Source organism: Haliaeetus albicilla, chromosome 9, assembly GCF_947461875.1.
Source record: "Haliaeetus albicilla chromosome 9, bHalAlb1.1, whole genome shotgun sequence".
In the NCBI taxonomy this organism is placed as follows: domain Eukaryota; kingdom Metazoa; phylum Chordata; class Aves; order Accipitriformes; family Accipitridae; genus Haliaeetus; species Haliaeetus albicilla.
In genome coordinates, this window is record NC_091491.1 from 11,999,093 (window position 1) to 12,017,940 (window position 18,848).

General features: G+C 47.4%; 1 protein-coding gene and 1 long non-coding RNA gene across 8 annotated transcripts in view; one reads left to right on the forward strand and one right to left on the reverse strand.

Annotated features, from left to right (window-relative positions):
• CALN1 (calneuron 1) overlaps positions 1-12,965 on the reverse strand; it is a 129,801-nt gene extending 116,836 nt beyond the window's left edge. For 3 of the 7 annotated variants that reach the window (XR_011326098.1, XR_011326097.1, XM_069791507.1), the window contains exon 1: positions 12,892-12,964. The gene's annotated coding sequence lies outside the window, so the exon portion shown is untranslated. Of the gene's footprint in view, positions 1-11,207; positions 11,669-11,698; positions 12,388-12,891 lie in introns of those variants that run through there. The other 4 variants (XM_069791504.1, XM_069791506.1, XM_069791505.1 and 1 more) reach the window with 4 other exon arrangements.
• On the forward strand, positions 12,694-18,001 carry LOC138686786 (uncharacterized). The gene is made up of 3 exons (XR_011326099.1): positions 12,694-12,920; positions 13,652-14,332; positions 14,429-18,001. It is a non-coding gene; the product is annotated as an uncharacterized lncRNA (long non-coding RNA).
• Positions 18,002-18,848: the final 847 nt, after the last annotated feature.

Here is an 18,848-nt window from a genome sequence, read left to right on the forward strand (position 1 = left end):
TCTAGGTCCCAACAAGCAGGGCTGGAGAGGCACCTCTTCATTAGCTTCCAGTCCCATCACAAAGTATTCAGGCAGCAATCAATCCATGTTTTCTCTCGATAATCACACACCCAATGTAAAAGCAATTATGCTGATTTTCAAACCCCTATCAAATTAAAGAGATTTAAATCTAACACCTGCGATGGCCCAGGCAGAGCTGTGGGGTGACCTTGCACTGCAAATGCAGAGTGTGATGAGCCCATGGGGCTGGGGGCTGATGCCAGCACCCACCTGCCCTGGCCCCTGGGTGAAGGGAGCTCAGTCCCTTGCGCTCTCTGAGCTCCTCCACAGTTGGAGTAGCTGCAAGCCATAGATTTAGGTGCACTAAAGCATCTCTGAAATCACTTTCTGTGCCTTTGCTTCTACAACCATTAAAAAAAAAAAAACCAACCAACAACGCATCTCCCCTGAGGGCTGAAGTGCTTAAAATCAGCTCCCACCTTGGATCCTGTAATGCATTTTAGTACTGGGGGGAGACCCATGATATCCCACAGTGAGAAATCCTGGATTAAATTCTACCACCTAGGTATATTATTTTTTTTTAAATTGCAATATTATTCAATGGAAACCCAGCAAAGCTTCTGGAATTCAGCAGCTCTCAGCCTGCCTCCAGTTTCAACAAGAGATGCTCAAAACCAGACCAGCAGCAGCTCCAGTGCCAGATGTCCAAACAAGGATGTGCAGCCATGCTTCAGGAGCATGCGGCATCCTGCAGACAGGAGCCTGCTGTCAAAACCGAGCCTGCACAGGGGGAGAAAACAGCAAAAAGGGGCATTGCAAGGTGTGGCTCGCGGGAGAGTTCATAAAGCAAAGTACCATGTTTTGCAAAGCAGCCTATGTTGAAACATGTAAAAAGCTTAATGGAAATATGTAGGTGCCTGATGCCTGTCTGGGAACAAGAGGTCTGTCCTAGCACAGTTGGATCAGTCCAGGCTCATTTTGAATTTAGCCAAAATGTCTGTGTTAGAAACATGGTAACCTTAAGCTTGCCTATGGCTGCTCCTTCCAGTGCCAGCTGAGACCCTAGGTAAACTTGAACCATAAGTGAACCAGTGCTAATGGGATCCATCCCACACCATGGTGATGCCCTTCCCGGGTGCTCGGTCAGCAGCAGATGCTGGTGCTGCAGTGCAGGATGCCGACAGCTTTTTATCTCTTCAATGTGTTAAAATTTGCAGCAAGGTGCACTCACCTCCTCTGGATGGGAACGGGGAACATGCCCCGGCTCCTGCCCCATTTTACAGAGCTGTACAACAAGCCTCCAAGCAGGCAGCTAAGCAGTGAGCTTTGCTCTCCATCTCTGAGCAGACGAGACAGATGCATTTTCCACTGAGCAACTTGCAAACTAAAAACAGTTTTCAAAGGCATAGTGGGATTTTGGAGCAATGAAATCTCCTTGAGTAATATCATGAAAACATTGACATTTAACCAAAAAGCCCTCAAAGAACCCATAAACATGTGTATGGAAATGTTATCATGGTACCTTGCCAAGGTTTCAGTCTCTGCGCCAAGCTCACCAGCAGGTTACATCCCCCATAACGCCCAGCAGCAGCACTGCCAGCCTCACTCCTTCCTTTCAGCACAACCACATTTGTGAAATTTATAAGATGTTCGTAAGCAATTTGCTGTCAGGAAAAAAAAGGCAGTTACACGATGCTCACGTGTCTACGCTCGCTCCAGTTTGCATTCTTTACCAGCTCTTGTGATATGTTTTTTAAAAAGGCTTTCAGACCCAATTGAAAATCCACATGACTGTTAAACTGGAAGGTTTAGCTTAAGTATCAGTCAACGAGATGGAATCAGGATCAATTTGTATTGATCCTGGATCTCCCTTGGTAGTTACCAATTTGGAAAAGATTTCTTGCTAACCTCTCTCCTATGTGCAGCACAAATTGATGCCCAGGAGTTGATCCTGATTTTACAGCCTCAGCCACATAACACACAACATCATTTGCACTGCCTGGGTGTATGCCTGGCCAATATTGTGTATTTGCCATCTCTACTCAGCTGTAATTTGGTGGATCCTGGCTGCTGCCCAGCAGGCTGTATGTGACCTGGGCTAACAGGTCCCCATCTTGGATGCTGACCGGCCCCACAACTACGGCCCCACAGGCATCAAACAGGCCAGGCAGAAACGATGCTGGTGGGGAAACATGGGAAGATGGTAAAATTGAGATCTCCATCCCTCCAACAATTCTGGCTGAGGTTGACCAGAGGGTTCAAACTGATAGTATGGGAAAACACACATACACGGGTGGACAAGCACCCACGTGCAGTACAACAGTGTAAGCTTCATTTTCTTAGGAAACAGGGCTAAAAATCATACAGAAATACACAGAAAATCCATGAAGAAACCAGATGGTAGGGAAGCTGGAACAGTAACTGTGAAGTCCCCCAGCTCACCCTAAAACCCTTTAAAAATTCATCAAATGAAGTAACGGTGTTAAAGATGCTTCTCCCTGGGCAGAGCAACGTTTTAACATCTAAGACAAATAACAGCAGTGACTTCTGAAAAAATTATCTCGTTTTCCCCAGAGCTGAATGATTGCCATTATCTCTTCAGGTAGGCTGTGTAAAATCTAGCTGGATCCAAAGGAAAGAGCAGAGCAAATAGACTCCTGAGTATCACCTGGGAAATTCCTGGGCTATTTGATCCTCCATGCTCTGGGCACGACACATCAGTCAGGGGACACAACCAACTTTCCAAAGAGTCGTCTTTGCTATTCTGGTACATTTTCCTTTCATTGCTGCCCCTGCACTAGTCCTTTCCCTCTCTCCCAAGGAGGCAGCAACAGCTGAGGGTCATGGTTAGCCCATGCTCTCTGGCATGGGAGTGACTGAGCTAGACTAAATCCTCATGTCTGTGTTTGTAGCCAGTACAATTAATGGAAGACAAGTCAAGCGTTTTGTTGCAGACACGTGGCTTTGGCAAAATCCTTCTGTTAGGAAAAGCACTAAGTCACTTTGTCCCTTATCACCTGCATTCACTGTTGCTAACAATAGCTTTAAAGATTTTTTTTTTTTTTTTTGAGCAAAAACTTGGCACCTCAAATGCAATATGAGCTCAAGCCACCAAAGGAAAGTCTGGAGGGCCCAAAGAGTCTCATTGTGGTGTTGGGAGGAGCTCTGAGGATGCAGAGAAGGGGGACACATCGAGAGCTCTGTAATGAGGTGTGAAGATTTAAGCTGCTGCAATAAAATGCAGAAGTCTTGTTTAATCAGTCTGAACTCAGGTGTGTAAAGAGACACAGGAATGAAAGCACGATCAGGCAGATGGCTTTTTCTGTAGCTACCAAATCAATATAAGTGGGTCTTGGAAGGGTGCCTTGGGATTGAGAAAAATAAAGTCTGGTGCATGGGGACCCTTAAAAGAAAGCTCTAAAATAGGTCCTCCCAGGGAGGAAAATCTTTGAGGAAGTTTGTATTTTCTGACTATTGATACCAATAAAGCCAAATCCCCCAAAACACATGGAAAGGCATATTTGGGCTAGATACATCGCAGGAAGAGAAAGACAAGAGCCTCCCTGCTCCCAGTCCACTGCTGCAGCCTGCACAGAGCAGTAAACACACTGGACCATTTTTGGAAGCCAAATTTCCTCAGACTGTAATGCAAAGTCATTGGGCTGTGAGTGCAAGTGAGCCCTAAAGCTTCCTCTGAAAGTGTTTTTCTTTTACTTCTGGAAAACAGGAGTGCTCCCACTTCCTGGGAGCAGGGCTGCTTATCAGAAGCTAGACCTAGCATTTACACACATAATATTTTCAGAAAATTAATCCATCGAGATTAATTTCATACCTTTTACAAGTACGTATGGACTGCAAATGTGAGACCTTAATCCACAGTGCACACACACGCATGTGAGATTCACTACGCATTTGCTGGTGGTGATACAGATACAGACCAACACTGGACCCCAGGGACCACTTTCAGCCCTGACTCTCCATACCCACATGTGCCCTTGTCCTTTTCACACTGTACATGGCATTCGTGCTGTATGTGATTATTTATTGGCGTAAGCCTAAGAAAATATTCCCCTATTTCAGACAACGACCAAGAAAATAGAGATCTCCTTGCTGGTAGATACTGGCTTGGGATACTAGCAATAAAGTTCCCCATGGTGATCAATGGGTAAAAGGACTTTACAAACCTTAGACCATTTTCAGCATTCAAGGATGTAACTGGGAAAAAAGTCCTCTGAAATGCAGAAAACAAGGTCTGAGTGACAAGCTTAATGGATGTAGTGCCACAGAGGCACTTTACGAGCAACAGACTTCCAGGTTTGAGGACTACAAAGCGATAGGAGCTTCAGATGGGTTTGTGCTGTTTTTTCCCCACCTTCTCCAGAAAATTTGAAATTAAAAAGAAGAGGAAGGTCACTTTAAAAGACATCACATCCCTAAACAACTGATGCTTCACGGCTGCCTTTGAATTCTGCATGGCAGAAAGGAAGAGCTGCGGATGCCAGGTCAAGTATAAAATATACACATTTCTTTCTGAAAGCGGAACGTGAGAACACAGTGGGACAGTTTTAAACCATAGTTGTTTCTTATTTTTTAACTATGGCCTAGGCTGATCCTCAGCTTAAACTGCCAGGAGGAGAGGACTGCAACCACTTGATAGCTCTGTATGTCCAGGGCAAGCACATCACACACCAAGGGGATGAAGACCCCTCTCGTCCCAAACAGGTTTAAACCTGCATAATTAAAGAACAATCATAACTGACTCACCAGCATTTCATCCATCCACCCAAGCTCCTCTTACCCCCCAAACTCATCCTCACCTTTTGCAGCCTGCAATCCCAAGCTTTTTGCCTGCTGTCTCTCACTTTCTGCCACTGAGCCACTTTCTGCTACTGCTGCCCCAGCCTCTGGCTGCAGGGATTGAGTTTAACCAGGGTTAGTAAAAATCTTCATATAAACCACAGATGCTTCTGAAAGCTTCTGAGCTGATATTAAGAAGTAAAAGAAAAGCCAACAACACAACAAAAGTCTCCAAACCTTCCTGTCTTCCCCCCTCTAATAATTAACCTGGAAACATGAAAAAATCCATTTGGAAATGGAGCTTTTATCCCTGGGCAGGCTGCAGCGTGCAGGCACCAGCCTCCTGTTCCCTCTGATAGTTCCAGCTCCTCCACAAGACAACAGGACCCATGGCGTGCATCATCCAGGGGCTTCCAAGAACAGACTCTTTGAGAACTCGGTAAGAGTTTAGGAGAGGAAAAGAATGCAGGCTACCAAAAATCTCTAAAATCTCAAGGCAAAGGGCTTCCATGGTGGGAAGCCAAAGGCTATAAACATGCAAATTGGAAATTAGGCAAGAGTTTTTAATGGCGAAGGTGAATAACCACGGAACAAACTACCAGAACGAGTGACACACTGCTGTCTCCCAGACAAGAGCCGATGCCTTGCTGGAAGACATGCTCTACCCAAGTGCGAGCTACCAAGCTCGGTATTGGAGTTAACGGGGTGAAATCTAATGGCTTGTGATATATTGCTTTCTGGATTAGATGCTCTGACACTCCTCCTGGGCCTTAAAAAACAGGAGTCTGTGAAGACTCCCCGAGGGGCTGAGCGGTATCGGTGGCAAGATGAGAACACACGCAGCTGATAGACCTGCCAGCCCCCTCGGCAGTGTCCCAGGCACCTTCAGCCTCACCTTCATTTCATTTTTCCCTACCAAAACTGCCCAATTAATACTGCTGAGGGGAGCAATGCCCACCACCCTGTGCCTACCCCCAGGGACCTCCTGTCAGCATGCGGCAGGGGCTCCTCCTGCCCCCCCACCCCAGGCAATCGGCTTCCCCAGCACTCAGGAGACAGGGGTACAGACAAAGTCAACACCGAGCACGTTTAGCTGAGCACACATCGCAGGTCAGTGGTGCAAGAGAGGCTTTGTACCGTCATCCGCATCTGCTCAGACCATTACACCAACCCCCCCAACAGTTCTTGCTGTTCAAATGCAAAAATACCATATTTCTCTTTTTCTGGAATACTTAGCTCATTTTTTTTCCGAGTTGAAGAACACCAGAAGATAACACAGAACTAACTGATGGCATAGGGTAATGAGGTCTTTGTTGGCAGTAAGAAAAAAAAGTATCACAGAGCTTTTAGCTGAGTTGAAGTGAATGTCAAAACAGCGAGGAAATGTCACTTGTGCATCTTTAGCCCCCCGTAATGCATTTCTAACGTTTCCCTGCTCCATTTAACCATTTTCTCCTCCACTCACAACTGTTGAGTGTTTGCCTATTGAGAGTGTTTTGAGGATAATTTTCTGAGCATGCTTCTGTTCATTTACTCATGTCCAGTTGCCTTCACTTCACAGGCATAAATCAGACATGAAGACATTATTAGCAGCGATTCCTGGCACCCCCAGCACACTGAGCAAGCATCCTATTTAAGAAAACAATATACAATGGATTATTCATAACAGACTGAGTGCGTCACATATGAGTAATTATAAACATGAAATATATCAATAATGACAATTTTTACAGCAGATTTAACAAAGTAACACACTACAAATAGCCTGTTGGTTGATTATGTATTATTAATGAAATGCCAAAACATTTAGGTTTTTTTAACAGGACAGTTAATTACTCCCAATAAATATAACTTATGCCAGGCCTCTTCTTTAAAGGAGGCTTTTGGACATCTGGTGAGGGTTATTTTTTTAAAAGCAATAGCTGATGGTTCCTACAGAAAGTTCCCTAGGAGCTATGAGGACTGGAGCCATCAACATATATACACAAGCCAGAAAGTAATTAAAGAGGCAAGGGTAACCATAACACTGGAATAATTTTCATATAAATTCAGGTGGATCATAGTGTAAGATTCAAACCAAGATACACTCCAAGCATTTCCTCACTGCAAACATTCAGGGCTATTGGTTTCCTTGGGAAAGTGTCTTCATACACATACCATGGCCCAGATTTAAAAGAGGATCCAGGTTTAAAAAGAGGATCCCAGTTTGCTTGCTGGGAGAGGGTCAAGCGACCCAAATAAAAACCTGCCCCAACAAGAAGCTTCCAGAACCACCAGGCTGGTTATTATTAAGTACTATCAAGCCAGGAACGGGCTATAGGTAAGAAAGGGTTCAGAGACTGTTGTGCTTGTGGCACCACTTCATGCAGAAAACTGGAAGTATCTGGACATGCCTTTGGACATGCAGTACTCGTAACACTACCGCGGGAGGTGGCCAGGGTATCCACCGAACAGTCCATCGTCCGCCCAGCGTAGCTGTTTAACACCAACCACTACACTATTTAGCTGCTTGTGGGAAGAGTATATAGGTAGATCCCAAACCTGCAATGAGCTCTGTACGTGCACAGCGGTTGGCAGGAAGGGACCTCCTCCATGGGGTAAGCCCTGGAGCTCTGATGCTGCAAAGCGCTGAAGCACTCCCTGGACTCAGTATGATTGAGCATGTGCTGGAGCACCTCATCATCCAAGACCTTAATTCACAAGAAACCAGATCCTATCAGAGAGAGTTGAGCTGCCTTGAGAAAGTCTGCGCTTCTTTCTTTGCGAGCTACCGGTCTTTGGAAGGTTATAGTAAAGCTGTTCCAAGAAACCAAAATGGTCATTTCCTGCTGGAGCGCAGTATTTAGCTCTTGGGGTGGCACAAATTACAGCATCCTTATTTTTATTTCAGTATTTATTTGAAGGAAATGTACAACAGAAATCCGATGCTGGCTGTATTTTAAACCCATGAGCACTCTGTAAACAAGCTAGACCCAGAGAGATTTGCATGTTTCTTCTTGAAACATAAGGAGAACCAGTGAGACTGAATAATTGAAAACAGTTATGGAGACTTCATTTTCTTGTTTTTCCTGGCTGCTCCCAACCTTAATACCTGGCAGGGTTGATCAACTATTTGGAATCTCGTTTGCATAATTGTTGGTGTGCCAACAGCTCTCCATGGGGAAATCACTGCCCTGGCAAAGGTCAACAATATGCAGAAAAAAATTAGTGTAGAGAGGGCATTTTTCTCTAAACTGCATTTTTTAAAAGGGGTCAGAACAGGGTTTCTAAGATCAAGGACGAAGACATAAATATATCTCAAAGAACACATTACTGTGACATCCTTGGTAGCCTCTAGATATGTCCTCAAACCCTTTGAGAAGCTTGCCAATTAGCAGCACAAACATGTCTGGGTCTTCAAACGCATGCCCATGGGGCACGCTTCCCTTTGGGGGGACCACAGCAATCATGGGAGGCAATGGCAAAACTCCAGTTACCTTCACTGGGACAGGTTGCAAGCATCAGCAGTGCTTATCCAAGCCAACGGGCTATTTGCTTAGCTGTTTGCCTAAGGCTTTGCAGGATTGGGTAACCCTTCAAAATGATCATTGTACCTATGCAAACAGCTATGGTCCTGCAAATAGAGGAGAATGAAGAAAAACCTCATTAAAGTGGATCAATCCCGGCGCAGGCACAAGCTTGGTGCAACTCATTAACTTCAGTGAGGCTTTGCCCTACTGACCTCTTTGCAGGATCAGGCCCCCGGCAGGAGGCGAGTACAAACACAGAGAGAATTTAGGTTAGGAAGGAATTAAGCCAAACTGGAATTTGTGCAGGACATCAGTGGCGGCCATTCCCTCAACTGAACAAGCTTCCAGCTTCTCGTGCTTGCTCACGTTACTGTTTAACGTGCCGGCATCAAGGATAAAAAGATCCCAAGGAAACTATTTGCACACAGACGCTGCTCCGCACACACGTGCCCACTGCGCTGTCACCTGTGTCATCCCACACAAGCATCCTCCAGGACACTAAGTGACCACAGGCAAGCCCCGAATCTGCTTATGCCCCGTTTAAAAGCTGAAGTGACCAGATTTTGACCCTTGCTGCATTTATAAATATCCAAAACCCTTCTGCAGATACCAGGGGGAAAAGAACTTCAGTGAACACGTGATGATGATGGAAATACAGGAGGGTACGGAAAAGGGGTGGCTCAGAGAGCCCCAAAGCAGCACCTCCACAAAGCTCTTCCCAGCACTGCTGGGCATCGGTTCACTGCTGGGGGTTCAGAGACGAACACGGCAACCACCGAGCCTCAGCACCCCACTTCGCAATGCCTGCACCCTGGGAGGCACCCACTGAAGCCGCTGGGATGCCAACACGGTGGGGTATGGCTACAGGCAACGAGCAGCATGGATCTGAAACCTCCGTCTGGGTTAAATGGCTCGATAACGTAAGAAAAGGGGAGGTATATGCTGCCTGAAAGCTTCAGCTGTGAACCAACCTAATGATAGCATGCAGTGCAGATGCTTAAGGTTTTCTTTTATCATGCTGTAAAAATGTATATACAATTATGCCCAGTAAGCCTCCACAAGCAGATATTAAGTTCAAGGAATGAGAAGGCAATTTTAGAACCACCCACTGAATTTCTATACATTTTCCATGTCCTGCCCATGGACTTCAGGTTCAACAGACTAAATCCACACTGTGGCTTTAATTACCACTGCTTAATGTCTTTATTCTGAGAAACATTTTCACATTTTAGTGCTTTTATCAAAGTAGACTGCATTTAATTAAAAGCAGACCTATAAACCAGTTTGTTTCTATTGCCCTCTTTTCATGATAGCCCAAGTACTATTGCATAATACCCAGAATTTACTTTAGTTTCTTGCTTACACTTTTAACACTAACCACATTCACAGGTTAAAAATACAATTAAAGCCTACCCAGCCTTGCAAAGCTTCTCCGTGTGTATCAGTTCCCCCAGTTAACAGCTGAGCTACCTAATATGTCTTTAGCTATGGACTGTATAAAACTGAATAAAACTGACTTGGTATTGTTTACAGGATTCATAAAAAATCATTTCAGTTTACCTTAGCAAGCCACCTGGCTAAAATGAGCGCCCTCAGACCCATTCAACATTCCCAACATATTCTGAAAAGGCTCTGTTTCATTTTACATCTCCTAATAGATTGCCTGCCGTATTTCATGCTGAATCAATAAAGTTATATGTGCACAAATCGACTAAAATGATGTTTGCTGGTATTTCTAATACAAGTAGTTTCTCAATTGGTATTTTGTTCAGTTTACGATAACTCTGGAAGATAGAACATGCATAGTACTATCATCTCGCTACTGGTCAAGCAATGATTTTGCTTAGAAATTAGGTCATTTAAAGAAAAATAAACTGAGAGAACTTGCATTGCATTGTAACTTACAGGGGAAGGTTTTCTGGAGGCTGTGTGAGATGCATGGGACCAGCCATTTAAACGTACCAAGGCTGGGCTGGGATTTAGTCTGTTGAAGGAAAGCCTGGACAATGGCCACAGAAATGTTGTTTATATATCTATCTATATTTATGTGTACCCATATATCATGATACGGTAGGAATAAGCTGCATCAGCATAATCCTCAAGCACATTATGACTGGACAAAAACTGCATGATAATGAAGTCAGAGAGAGTGTGAGTACGGAGGGAGGAGGTATGACCCTGTCTCCCCATGCAGCCGAGACAGGAAAGGAAAGAGATTTTGTTTAAATTAGCATTTGTGCAAACTAATAGTGTTTAAGTGTTTGGATTTTTTTTTCTTTTTGCAAGACAAGTTTTGCGCTGGGGTTCAGTAGCAGGGAAGTGCCTGCAAAGTGGTTTTGTTCACTGATGAAATCCATCAGTTTGCAGGATTGTGCCCCGGCCTGATCCTGCCCCACCAAAAAGTTAAGGGAAGGTGTTGTGAGAACCAGATGAGGTCTGCACACTACCAAAGAGTACAGGACCAGAAACCAGCTCCTGCGGGACGGAGCCCTCTCCACGGGAGATCCCTGCGGTCCTTACGCTAGCTGGAAATTTCACCTCGTGCAGGGTTTTGACTGGGTCCACCACCCTCCCCCTCCATCACAGCCTGATCGGAATTCTGCCCGGAGATAAGCAAACTGCCTCACTGGAGCCAGGGCAGAGTGTTTATCTACAGGTGCAGTGCAGTGAGGATTTATCTACAGGTATAGTACATACTCTGAGGAAACGGTTAAGCATCCACAAAGACTCCGAAAACCAAAAAGATGAAGCTTCCCCTATCAAACCCTTCCCAGAAATAAATGGTCGCACCGCCACACATGCATGCCGGTGAGGAAAGGACACGTGCAAAGACCCTCACCCTCCCCAAAAGAAGCCAGCCAGAATATTCCTTGTTAAAAAAATGGCATTGGGAGCTCTTACCTGGTAAGATTTGTGTTCCCAGCTACCAGCACACCTACAGCACCAGGCTCTCATGGGGCATCGCGCGAGGGTGCAACGGCAGATTGGTGCAGGTCATGGAAGTTTACAGCCAGAAGCAAAAAAACCCCAAACCCAAAACAAAACAAAAAAATCCCCCAAAAGCCACAACATGACCCAAATGATATCCCTGCAACGGTTGTCTTGTTACAAACAAGATGAGATGAAGGAGGGGTTTTTTACTTGCTCTGAGGCATCATATGGAGCTTAATCACAGGCAGTTACGTATACGGTTCTTTTGGCCTTCAATCAAGTGTGTCATTTCGGTGGCAGCTGCCTACGTGATGCAAGCAGCCTGGGTGATCCAGTTCTTTGCCAATCACGGCCTTGTACAGCTATTTTACAGCTGAACAATGGGGAAATTCAATTTCCCAGGCAATGAGGAGATCCTCTTGTACTCCAGCAAGCCCATCGAGTGAAACGGGATCACGCACCTCTCCTCCGTCGGAGTTACAGGCAACCACAGCCCGGCCAGACCTCCGTGAGCCGTTCCCACGGCTGATCTCGTCCCACTATCATTTCCCAACGGAGCCCGTCCATATCCCGACGACTTTCAACACGCTCCAAAAGCCACTGAGAGCCGAGACAAGCTTGCAAGGCGCCCAATGAATTAGTGCGACACGGCGCGGTGTGTACTAAGGGGGATGCAGCTGCTACATGGAAAACTGTAAAACTTGGTGGGTGGAAAAGGTCTGAGCTGCTGGTGAGTAACAGGAGAAACAGCTCACTCAGGACACCAGCAAAGCACGGCAGCTCAGCCTTCCTTAGTGCATTCCTTTTGCTGTTCAAGCGGGTAAATCAGGAGGCAATCACTGCAAATCATGTATTAAATCTGGTGATTGAAATTACATCTGAAATAAAACGAGGCTGGGCTGAATACATTAAGGCATCTGGGCGACAGGCAGGACTCTCTTTGGGAGACTTTTGGTTGCCAACAGCGGCATCAGGAGGTGTTTGGGGCCAAATTCCTCTGTCGCGTACATTTGTTGATTTTGACAGATTCATTAAGACCCATCTATTCAAACAGATGGCGGATGCTCCCTCTGCTCTGGGATCTTCATTCTTATCTAACTCCACAAGAGCAGGACACCGCATAGATACCGAGCACTTATTACATCATCCACGGTATGAAGGAGGAGAGGGCCCAGAAATTTAAGAAAAAAGGCTTTCCTGGCAGCAAAAGTGATGTTACGCCGCTCCATGGCAACTTGCATGCCCCTTTCCACAAACACGCCTGTGTGTGCCCACAACCACACACAGCCAAAAAAAGGGGGGGGGGGGGTGGTGGTGGTAAAAAAACCCAAACCCACCCGTGAACAAACCACACACGCCGGGGTGGTGGGGGGGGGAAGGGGGTACCAAGCGCTCCCGCGAGTGCGAGTGGGGATGGCTGGAGGGGACGAGCACCCACACCCGCAGACATCCCCCCCGCCATCCTCGGACGCCGCTGCACCCCGCGGGGGACCGCCCCGTCTAAGCAAGCCGGGAGGGCTGGACGAGCCCCCGCTCCGGTCAACAGGTCGGTTCCCCGTGGAGCACCGGCTGCCCCCCCCCCCCCCCCCACCCCGGGTGGGGGCAGCCGGTGCTCCCCATCCTTCGCCGGGGTCTCACCCCCTCCTCGACTCACCTCTCCACCAGCCGGCTCCTCCGCCACAGGTTTGCTCGGCTCCTCTTCCCCCCCCACCCCCCTTCCCCCCCCCTCCTCCTCCTCCTCCTCCAGATCGCTCCTGGCCGAGTTATTCAAAGGAGGCTGGAGGGAGGAGGCAGAGAGCTGGGCGGTGAGGATGGCGGAACAAAAAAAAAAAAAAAAAAAAAAAAAAATTAAAAATAAATAAATAAAAATAATTAAAAAAAAAAAAGAAATAAAAATAGATAGCGCTGAAGAAGAATGCCGAGCGCGGGGCGGCGCGGCAGCACGCTGCGGCTCAGCGCCCCATAGCCCCGCCGAGCCCCCCGAGCCCCCCCGGCCCGGCAGCCCCCGGCCAGGGCGGCGGCTCAGCGCCCGCCCCGGGGGGGGGGGAACACCCTCCGCCGGGGCCCACCTTGCGGCAGGGCCCCGCTAACCCCTTCCTCGCCGGTACCTGGGGGCCAGCCACCCCCTCATTCCCCTCCCCGCCCCCCCCCCCGTCCCCAACCCCCGAAGGATGCCGCTGCGGGCAGGGGAGAGGGACCAGGCTCCGGCTGCTCCATCCTCCGCCAGCTCCCACCGCCCGGCTTTCCTCCCTCCCGGAGGCGGCTGGGAAAGAGCACGACCCCAAATAATCCACGACCCGAAAGGAGTCACTAACGTGGGGCTGAGCCCCTTGGAAAGTTGACTCCCCGCACGCTCTCCAGGTCTCTTTTTGGCACGGGGGGTGGGGGGGTTAAGCTGCCGGTTCTATTTTTAGAAGCAGCAATGGAGGAGAAGAAACCACGTCTGCACGTGTCTCCCGTGTGCACGAAGGTGTGCGTCTGCCCAGCGCCGTGTCCCAGCCCAGCCAGCCTGCCTCTGCCCGATGCCGAGGAAGGCAGAGGAGCAGAGCAGGTAGCTACAAATCACGGGTGCTGGCAGCTCCGGGGGAGGTCCTGACTCCTCCAGAGTGAAAGAGCAAGTGCTTGAAGGAGCGCGCTTCTCCCGGCTTGCTGAGCATCTCCTTAGGCTTCTCAGCTGAGCTAAAACTAGCACCGCAGATCGGCCAGGAGATACCTTTCCTTACTGCAGTCATCTTCAGGGGGTTACCACGGCTCGGTGGAGCTCGCTTGCCTTTCCAGTTCCCTTTCTGAATGCACCAGAGGCACGTGCTCTTTGGATCGCTGCCCAGTATTGGCAAACCTACTGAAAAAGCCGTACCTGGGGAAGCTGGACCAGGGTACTTCCAGTGGGGTGAAATTTGGCCAAAGACAATTTAGGCTAAATGCATGGAGAGATGTTCTGACGGTGAAAGCAGTTGACTGCGGAAGAGTCTCTAATGGGAACCCAACACTCAAGTGAAACTGCCTCGGTTGGATCCGGAAAACAGGCTGGAGAGCCACCCGGCATCTACAGCAACACTCCCACAATCACGTAAGCATTGAACGAAGCCTTCAGAGTAAGTGTCGATTTTATGGCTCAAAGGTGTTTAATTCACATCCTGCCTGTGTTGTACTTTTCTGACATAAAATCCTCCCCATCTCCTTCCTTTCAGCCTTGTGGGTCGTGCCATTCCCCATGCCGCAATTTTACCATCAGAAAGAATATGATCACCCGCTCAGAAACCACGGGCAAAGGGGTTTTTGCTTTCTCTGCTCTCTATGCAAACTAGCAATCCCATCTCCATTGATATTAAACTGGTTTTGCTTCACCAGCTCAGCTCTCCTGCCTAAAGATGGGATTTCTGCATCCCACTGCCCCTCGCCCAGTGCCTGCACGCTGCCTGCTCACCAGGTCCTGGCCCTGGATGGAGACGCAGGAATTTAGCCATGGTCCAAGAGCCTTATAAACCATCAGGGCTGTGCAGGAGTTACTGGCATTCCTATGTCCAGCGAGAAGATAATTCCTGCTCCAGCAATGTGGCCCTCAGCACCATCAGTGGAAGGAGAATGATGGGACCAAATGCTGTTTCATCAGGGTGAGACTCAGATCCATCTCTTCATGTCCTTTTACTTCTTATTTCTTTTTTTCTTGATCCATAAGGAAACGTTCACCTGCAACTCCCTCAGCTTCATCTGGGCTGCTTATGTCAGTAAAGTGGGGGCAAAGCCCCTCATTTGCAGAACATTATTCCCTGCCTTTAGCTAATTTCCTTTCCTTCAGCTCTGGAAGACATTAGCCAAAAAGGTTCCAACCTTCATGGCTGAAAACAGTAGCTGGAAAATCCATTAGTCTTACATCTTTATTATTAAAAATTGTTAAAGGACCAAGTTCTCATTAATCCCTAAGTATATCCAGAATATCTCCAAACTTATGTCTGCATAAATAGGACCAGCCAGTGGCCCTTTTCTCTTTTTCTTTGTTAAAATACAGAGCTGATCATGTCAAGCCCTCTGTTTTTAAGAAGATGTCCTCGGTAGCAAGGCAGCTCCCGGGGCCGGCAGCTCCCTGCGGCCAGGATCCGGTGATGGGAGGGCACGCTTTCTGGCAAGAGAGGGCTACCTTGGAAATCAGCACTGTGACATTCGCATTATAGTCCTGAAAATGATATGGTGAGAGACAATATAATACTAATGTGACAAAGTAACGCACTGAAAAATTATGCAAGGCAGGGAAGGTTGTTGTCAGAGGCCCGCCTGGCTGCCTGTTGGGGACCGGTGATAGTTGTCACTGTCAGCGCTGAGCTGTCACTCTAATAACAAGTGGGTTATCGCTTGATGTAATTTGCTATCAAGCTGTTGTACACCAGTTGGACTGATTACATCTGGGTACCACCCAGCTCATAAGGAGATGCTCAGCAAGCCTGCGGCTGCATAGGCAGGGCGAGGTCTCCATTTCATTTTGGGTGCCTTTTTGGAGACCAAGGAAAGCAGTGGCCAAAGCATCGGGTGACCACACGATAAATATGGCAGCAGTAAATGGGGCGTCCAAGGGGAGGCAGGGCAAGCCAGTGTATGATTTAAGAAGAGGCTGGTGTCTTAAAAATATCCCTTATAATATCTAGATGTAAGGCCTGTAGGGTCAAACTTCGAGGTCCCTCAGATAAGAAAGTCCTCTATTGAAATTAAATAGTTTTGCTCGGTTAGGGATGACCCACTGAAATTAAAACTCAGAAAGATCTGTAAGGCCCATTGAAGTGGTCTGTAATTATTCCCCACAGTATTGGGAAGGGGCTTCTGTCCAGTCCAATTTTAAATGTCCTGAGAAATACACATTTGACCGCTCCCTGGAGAGGGCTCAGTAACATTACACAGTCTAATGGGTCTCACGAGTGGGATAAGTTTTTCAACTCAGCCTACATTTTTGTATTGCTTAATTTCATCCCATTACTTCTGCTGAAACACTTTGTGGAAGCCGTACAATTGCTCCCTAGCCTGGATTTTCATGTTTTAATGATGGTTAATTATTTCAGGAGAAACTTTTATTTTTACTTTTTATTCATCTCACTTTTGCACTGGATGCTTTACTCTGAAGTTTAATTAGCACATTTCAGAACTAAATATCTAGATTAAATCATTGCTGAGTGAGCTCCGCTCCAGGATTTATGATCGTTGTGCTCAGCCTTTATTGTACCTGCCGACTCAGGCAACTGATTTACTGATCGATGGGTTATTTGGACCGGGAGGGAGCCAGCTGGGTACCACAATGGGCTCGGGGAAGGGCTCTCGTGCAGCCTGGCCTGGTGCTGCTGCCCTTCCTCCCCCCACCACAGTGAGGAAGAGGATGGATGGAGGTGCTGCAGCTGCTGGCTAGAAAGGGGCAGCCTCCAGCTCCGTCAAACCCCAGTAAGGGTATTACACACCCTAACAGCAGGTCTGGGATGTGGCAGCACTGGCAGATTCGCATCTCCAGTCCTTCCATCTGCTTGGATCCAAGGTTTCATTTCAGCCTATTAGAGAGATTGGGGCTGGCTGCAAACATCAGATGTAGGCATAGGTTTGGCACCCAGTCCATCCCCTTTCCTGCTGCCTCAAGCACCAAGATTTTGATTCAAGCTCATCTGCAAATGCTAAAGAAGCTTCAGTTTTGCAACAGAGTCCACCCAAGTGGAGCTCATCACGAAACGAAACCTTCATGGAGGGAAAAAAACCCAACAACAAACCAAGAACTCCTTTTAATTACCTTATCTCAACAAACTAAAGCTATAGACAAATGTGATTACACCCACAAAAATCTGCTTGCTCCCAACTGAGAGTCCAAACACTTGTGGCTTAGCTGGGGCCAGAAGAACATGCTGTTGAGACAAATGTATGCTTACACTCTTCCCTGCAAGAAAGCTTGACATCCAGCAAGCTCGTACAAGGGGGTTTATCTCCAAAAAAATGAACAGAAATGCCCATGTGCGAGAGAAAAGCACCTCCTGTTCATGCCGCTGAGCAGACTGGTTTTACTCTTATTATTTATACAGAGCAGCTCTGGCACACTATGTAATAAAAATGGATAAGGTTTCAGCCCTTCGCTAGCCCACAAAAATAAGATGACTGTCTGCGCAGGCACCGTGGGGCAAACAGCCCCAAACCAAACCCAAAAAACTCACAATGAATTTCAGCAGGGAGGGTTTGGGGTTTTTTTGTTTTGTTTTGTTTTGCTCTTAGAAAGATAGCCCTGTAATTTAGTGACTCATACGTTCTACATCCTTTGTTGCTTTTCATTTTCAACATCTTTAAGCTGTTTGTGGAGAACGCGCTTATTTTTAGACTTCCCATCAGTGAGAGACATTTTAGCTGGTTCAGAGGGGAAAAGCTCCATTGAAACTTTTGTGTCTGGGGTGTTAATAGGCAAATTTCCTGACAGGGAGATATTTTCTTCCTTTTTCTTACTTTTACATTTCACTCGGGATCTGGGCAGGGATTTTCTGGCGCACTGAGGAGGGCTGTGCCCTGTGCTGCAAGTGGGGTCTCAGGGATGCACCGAGGTCTGACCTGACGGAGGGAGGAGGAGGATGGCTGCAAGCAAAATCAGACACATGTTGGGTCATGAAGAACAAATGGGGGCCCCAGGATCGCTAATCATCTTCCTCCCTCTTCACCAAATCTGCAAATCTCGAGCCATGCCCCAGAAAGCCTCTGCACCATGGAGTAGGCTTTCAGCAGGTAGGGCAAGGGGAAAGAGCATCCCACAGCCAAGTGCCAACCCACATTTCTTCATGCTGGGGCAAAAAATATGAGGGGTATTTTAGGTACCTTGGTGAATTCAGTTAATTTTTAAAAAGCGATGGTTTTGTTTGGAAAATAAATGAAATATTTAGGGGTTTTTTTCCAGAAAATTGACTTTGCAAAACAGAAGATGCTTTTGCTTTTTGAGTCAGTTAATAGATTTGGGGTTTGGTTTGGTTTGGTTTGGTTTACAAAGTCTAACACCTCCTTTCAGTTTGCAGCCTAAAATTTTTGGGGGGAACTTTAAAAATAAAAGGAAATCTCAAAATGAAAATTGGCTCTGTAGCCCTCAAAGCTAGGCATTTCATTAAAAAAAAGCCCAATCCTGCCTGCTTCTCATTTTGTTTTAAATTTTAATTAAGTCAATCAACAACGGAAAGGCCTCCAAATGAAAACCACACAGGCACCAAATGTCTCCGAGCCTCCAGATGTGCATTCTTCCACCTTCTGCTGGTGAGCTTGCAGCAGTCACCGCGGTGTGCCGGCTGCCCCAGATTACTCAGGGCGCACGCCTTGCTCAGAAAGGAGAGCAAGCGGGGCAGGGATGGGACACATCCTGCTCCTCCACACGCAAAGGACAAGAGGTGGACCCAGGCCATACCCGAAAACGCACACGCGAGCATACAGACCCGATGCTGAGCTCTTGGGGCACGTCCTATGGACTCTTTGCTTTCCACTATAGAGATATTTGGTTTTCACCAGCACGTGGCACCCTGAAGCAGGCAGCAGGACAGGAGGAGCCACTGTCCCCATGGTGTGCCTTGGTGCCAGCTTGCTCTGCAGTGGCACACGCTGGATTCGGCCATGGCATGGCCCCGC